The sequence below is a fragment of the Protopterus annectens genome, chromosome 4.part1 (genome assembly GCF_019279795.1).
Source record: "Protopterus annectens isolate FY-2018-M chromosome 4.part1, PAN1.0, whole genome shotgun sequence".
NCBI classification, from domain to species: domain Eukaryota; kingdom Metazoa; phylum Chordata; order Ceratodontiformes; family Protopteridae; genus Protopterus; species Protopterus annectens.
The window spans coordinates 322,370,462-322,377,338 of NC_056734.1; positions in this window are offsets into that span (position 1 = coordinate 322,370,462).

The following is a 6,877-nucleotide window of genomic DNA, read 5'->3' on the forward strand; positions in this document are numbered from 1 at the left end:
TTATCCAGTTACAAACTCCTGTCTGTCCGCAAACCTATCAAATCTGCTGGGCATTGTCTGTACTCATACCATATTGCTTAAGCATGGGACTCCTTATCTCTATACATCAGGTCAACACCCTCCCTCCCATCCTTCAAAATCATTCTGAAATGCTTCCTAGCCAAATGTTGGCTCTGTTCATGCTCAACACCAGGATAAACTATATCACTAAATGTGAACAAATACTTATTAATACCTTACATCTCCTTACTCTTCCTTCTTCACTCACTTTCTTACTTCTATCAATTGTTCTCCTCTGGCTTTCTGTCTAAATATAACATTAGCCTGCTTTTTGCTCAGTTTGCCTTGCAATTCCTGTTTGTATTACACTAATGTGACTTCTCTGTAAACTAGCTAAAGTGTCTAATTATCGAATTATTGTCATATAACTTGTATGGGTTCATAGAATGATACTAGGCTATTGGCCCAGAGGCCTTATAAACCTAGCCAAGAATTTTGCCCATGTTCCCTCAAAGTCAGCACCTGTTTCCCCTGTCCAGCAGGGAAACAGGTGGGATCCCAGGGTATATTTTCTGTTTCCCATCCATTCATCCAGGTTCCTCTTAAAGAGGGCTAGAGAGGTACTCTGCTTGACATGGAGAGTGAGTCTATTCCAGAGATGGGAGAATCTCTGTGACACAAATCTATCCCGCCAACAAATTCTATTAATATCACAGACCAGGTCAAGGCCTTGCATGTGGGTTGCATGAGTGGGGTTTGTCTTTCAGATATGTAGCAACTCCATCAAGGGTGGGTCTGAAATGGCCTTGTATGCCAGACACAGGTCACCTCTGAGCAGTCTGTATGAGACTGAGTAGAGTGACAGGGCTTTTAGCCTATCTGTATAGGATAGGTGTTTGAGACCCTGGATTTTCCTGGTCAGGAACATCTGTGGTCACTCCAACTACTGCATGTGCTTGACAAGGTACATGGCAAAGGGGGCATTGTACTCGATAATGGGTCTGATAAGGGAGGAGTACAAGGATGTTATGACCTCCTTGTTCCTGGATGAAATACCCTTATTTATGAGGTGGGACATGTAAAAAGCCTTCTGTATAATGGAGGCAATGTGGTATTCAAAAGTCAGGCTGCTATCAACCTGGGTGGCAAGTACCTCACTACTGACTGCATGCTTAGTACATTGTTATTAATGTGATCATTAGTGGGGAATGACATTTTCCCCAAAGGGGATAATGATGCATTTCTTGGCATTCAGTTTGAGGCCATGCTTCTGGCACCCGTCATTAGTTTGGGTAAGGCCCTCTTGGAGGATGCTCACATCACTAGGGGAATTTATGACAGTGCCCAGCTTGCAGTCATCTGCAAACATGATCAGTCACAGACCACTGGTTTTGGTTTGCACCTCAGAAAAGTATATCCTAAACAGTAGAGGCCCCAAGACTTATCTATTCTTAACCAGTGTTTTCATATTATGTCCAATCTGGTGCAATTATTTAAACTGTATTTGTTTTTGCATTATTCGTAAAAACTGTAAAATTCTTCTTCTTAACATAATAAGCCAAACATATTCATATCGTCCCTTTTCAGTGAGTCTTTACCTCGTCTTTCGCTTTTAGTCACTTCCTGAATAATAGTGCTGTTACAGATAATGGAGATAATTGATTGCTACTTTTAGTGCAATCCCATCACATAAAAACAGTAGTCTTCATCGACTGCAATACTCGAGATTAATTGCTTTGTAAGGAATTACAAAGCAGAAGTTTACCAACACATCAATGGAATGATAAAATATTTGCAAATTATATTGTGGAGAAACAGTCCTCCTGTAACCCCATGTGGAGGCTTTTGCATCTATTCCATCTAAACTTATAAATAGCAGCACTAAGTCCACACAAATTACACCTTTCTCATATTTCTATAATCATTGAATTGTAATATACTGGTAAGACAGGTGTGGGGGCAAACATTCCCAAAGAAAGTTATAGGGACAGTGGCTGCACCTTGCAAACAAAGCATTTCTATGCATGCTTTTACCAAATGAGAAAACATGCATAGTTTTTATTATTATTTTTTTTAATGTGCTGTAATGCTTGGGAAAATTGTGCTACTTGGATTGCAGCTTATAATCACTGAGCTGAGGCATACAGATCCATTTTCCAGTATGTTGGGTCAATCTCCTCCTCCCTTGTTCATCTGATATAGCTATTTTGCTTAATTATATTTATCACTCCAGATTGCTTTTACCTGCAACCAATTATGTGGTGAAAACTGGGTGTTTATTACATTGAGAATAGCTCTTGTGGCTTGCTTCTTCTCTTTTCTACACCTTGCCACAATTACTGTAGTTTGGTATTCATGGAACTGACTATAGTCAGACACAAATATGTCTCCATTTCTCTTGTCTGATGTCATCTAATTCTGCCATATTATGATATTGCTGTTTTTCTCATATGTTGTAAATTCAGTGTTAGAAAAATTATTGTACTGGAGGTATAGGAAGGAAGCTGCCTATAATAGAACATGTTTTAGAAATATTTTTTAGTTCATTCAGTATAGTTGTGGTTTATAGACAATGGTAAATGGTACTTCATGACCTGGTCCTTTATACAATAATACTGTAATCTTGCAATAACATCTGACTTATGCAAGTCGCTCTGAAGTCTTTACACCTTCTGACCCTTTAATATACTTTGGCAAATATTAAACTAGTGGATAACCTTCAGCTGAGGCTGAATATTTGCAAAAATAATGCTCACCATTATAGATTGCCAGAGAAACACAGTACCCGATGTCAACTGACTGTAAAAAAATATGAGGATTTGGTCTGAAGGATGGCTTGCCTTACTTGGAGAAGATAAAATTTAGGATAATGAATAAGGTTACTTGTATCTGCTTAAGTATGAAGAATTATTTCTATTTCAGATACTGGGCATATATAAATGGGCTTAGTCAGTGTTTCATATTATGAAGGCTAACAGTGAAGAAGTGTACTTTACCTTCTACTTATTAATCTGTGTTTAGTTAACTAGGTTGTCCAGCAGAGCTCACCACATTTTCAAAACTCCAACTCTATTAAATATGACATAGTAATGGATACATGTGATAAAAAATAAGACACCCAAAAGTTCATAAAAGCTAGAGTACAAAACAAGATGAAATGCATCTCTGATATTATCAATTAAAAACATGTAAAATACTAGACTACATAATGCACATATTCCTTCCTTTTCAGTAATCATGACTAAAGGATGTAAAGAAAATCAAATTAAAAATCTTTAAAAGAAAACTCTGAGACCTTTGCCAAAAATATAATCAGAGATATAGAAGAACACTGTGAAAAATTAGGATGATGAGTAGAACAGAGACTTCGATTCTTTTAATATTACACTGACAACATTTTTAAAATATAGCTGAATGCCTGTTTCATGGAGGCCACACATGCTGATACAGTGTTGAGAAAACATGAAAAGGGATGTTTTTTTCAATCAACATTTTTTCTTGAACTTATAGCTAAATTAGCTATATTTCTTGTTGTAGCTTTTACAAGGAAAAACAGTATCACATACTGTAGAGAAAATTGTGTGCATCCCATACATATGAATTTGTGTGTCAATGCATGTGTAAGCATTTATGTGAGAGTGGGTGTGTGTATTATGTGTATGTGTATCTGTCTGCATGTATACATATATGTGGTATATGTGTGCATTTGGGACATGTGCGTGTGCAAGTGTGTGTGTGTGTGTGTGTGTGTGTGTGTGTGTGTGTGTGTGTGTGACTATGTGTTTGTGTGTGTGTGACTATGTGTTTGTGTGTGTGTATATGTGTACATGTGTGCATGTTTATGTGATTTTCTGCTTGAGCATTTGTCAATCCCAAGTGTAATGGAGGAGAGGGCGATGAGTCTACAAGGTATCACTTGGTAAACATAGTGTTCTTGTTATACGTATGGAAGGCAACACAAAAACTGATGAGCACACATTTCTACATGCAAAATGCATGCTCAGTTGTTGCATTTTATTAAACACGTACAGTATGTGTGTATTGTGCTGCAAGCACTGCTATGTCAGTATTAGAAGACAATAAAATTAAGGTAGTACTTGTCTGTTGCACAGAAATATGGAAGTATTTGTAGCAGATATTCGCTACATAATAAATTAATTGATCAAGAGATCATTCATGTTGTTGCACTTTAATTGCCTGGAACTCTATAAGTAAATATACACTGTTGGCAATGTACTGAGAGCTAGATTTCTACGTGTTAAAGGCATTTAGGGAATTATTATTATTATATTGAATCTGAAGATGCCAGGAAGAAAAAGCTGCTGATGCATCAGTGTTTGAGACTGACATTATCAGAAAAAATGACAAGTTTTGAAAAGTGAGTCAGTCTCTCTGTTTCTGATTCTGTCTGTTTACAAGTAAACATCATTAAAGGAACTTGCATAGCTATAGCTAAGTAGGCAACTAGATAGATAAACTGAGGAAAAGGCACAGACAGAAGGAAATAGATGGTATTACAAAACCTAGAAACACAGAACTTAACAAATCTGTCAAACAGCACGCTGATTTTCACACACACACACGCAAGCACGCACCAGCATACACGCACACACACGCACGCGCACACACACACACACACACACACACACACACGCACACACGAGCACACACACACACATGCACACGCACGCACACACACACACACACACACACACACACACACACAGACACACACACGCACGCACACATGCATGAGCACACACACACACACGCACACACGAGCACACACACACATGCACACACACGCGCACACACACACGCACGCACACACGAGCACACACACACACATGCACACACGCGCACACACACACACACACACACACACACACACACACACACACACACACACACACACACCGAGAGCTAGATGAGGGCCCATTGGTCTAGAACTGCTGCATTGACTGCCTGTGCCTAAAACATATGATTTTCTTCACATGGACCTGAATATAAAGTGTAACAAACATATGCATAGATGCATAAATAAATGGTCGAAAGGGAATTAATGATCAACAAAATATTAGTAGGCATCAGTTATATAATCTATAAATGTTAGACTAAAAATATTTTGTTATTCTTGCATTTGTTGAATACATTTAACAATACATGTATATCAGTGCTGAAGAAAAAAAAAGTTGTTTTATTGACAAGGACACCACAGGCTTTTTTTTCTTGTGACCAGGGAATACAATTGACATGAACAAGCAAGAAACATAATATCCAGTTCAATGATAATTTATGAATGTAGGTCATTAAACTGACATGAACACTTTTTTTGAGTCAGAAATGCTTCATTTATTGTTAGCCGTTGCTGGTGTCCTTGGTTTTACAGTTGTAAATACAGTACACCCTTGCTGTGTTATTCTGAATAATTTGTTTATAATATTTTTAAAATGCTACCTTATTTATAGTTTTTTTTTAAATAGAATCAGTCTTTAAATTTATTCCAGATTTGTTTTCATCCCCTAAAACTGATGAGAAACAAGTGCAGCCAGCAAAGTACTGATGTAACATTTTGTTCAAACCCATTGTTCAAAGGAAATCAACCATGGAAACCAGAGTTTTGCATCTCATTAGGGATTTTTTCTCAGTCCCTGTCTGCTAAACACAACAACTTCCTGAGCACTGGCCTGAGTGCTAATTACCAAAGTAAGTATATTATAAATATTCTTCTAAAACAATCGCAGTAAGCATGCAAGTGCTCCTGGTTTGTTTTCTCTACTTATAGTGTTTTTTTATTCTTCAGAGTCTTCTGATGAAACTGTCCATTAGTAGCAAAGTTTTTATTTGCTGTTTTGTGTGTATAAAGTTGCATATGTGTGTGCATGCATGTTATTATATCTTTATAAATATGTATGTTTGTGTGCATTTTCACTTTCTAAAACATGCCACTTTAAACGTGAGTTGTTAGTAGAAAGTAACATTTCAGCTTTAGTCAGTTTTAAATACTGAATTCTATAGTCTAATCATAAAATGGAAAAATAATCCAAGAAAATAAATGTGCTACACTCAGTGCATACAAGTAAAGTACTGTGCTTTTTATATTTTTTCAGTAAAATGCATGAGAAAGTGGATTGAATCTAATCTAGGAGCACTGTCTCTCTATATTAAATATGTGTGTGTGTGTGTGTGTGTGTGTGTGTGTGTGTGTGTGTGTGTGTGTGTGTGTGTGTGTGTATATATATATATATATATATATATATATATAGAGAGAGAGAGAGAGAGAGTTCACCTTCACAAGATCGAATTCCTATAAACTCAAAATTCATAATCCTGAAGCCAGAATCTCGAGTTTACAGAAACTCGAAAATGTGAAGGGGAAATAAAAAAAAAAAACCTTTCTAAAGTTTTGCAGGGGGGGCTTTGCCCCCCTGTGCCCCCCACACACCCCCTACTTAAATATTCCTACTCCGAGATCACAGTACAGTGAAGGAAAAGGAAATCTCCCATTCTGCACTATATGCATAAGCGCAAAACGGAAGATTTCCCAGTCCTCCACTATAGTGCGGTCACGCAGCTCTTAGATGAGAGGTGCAAGGGTGCAGGGGGACCTAGTCCCTGCAAATAGGTAACCAAACTCTTTTTTTTCTAACCCTAAACTTCCCATTCACAATTTCGAGGGAATGGAAGTTCGAGATTCTGGTCTTGAGCTTATGCATTTTGAGCTTCCATTCATTCGATCTTGTGAAGGGGAACCATATATATATATATATATATACATATATATATGTATACACACATATATTTATATATATATATATATATATATATATGGATCTAAGTTTTTAAATCAAAATACGGTTCATCGAACCGTACTTCG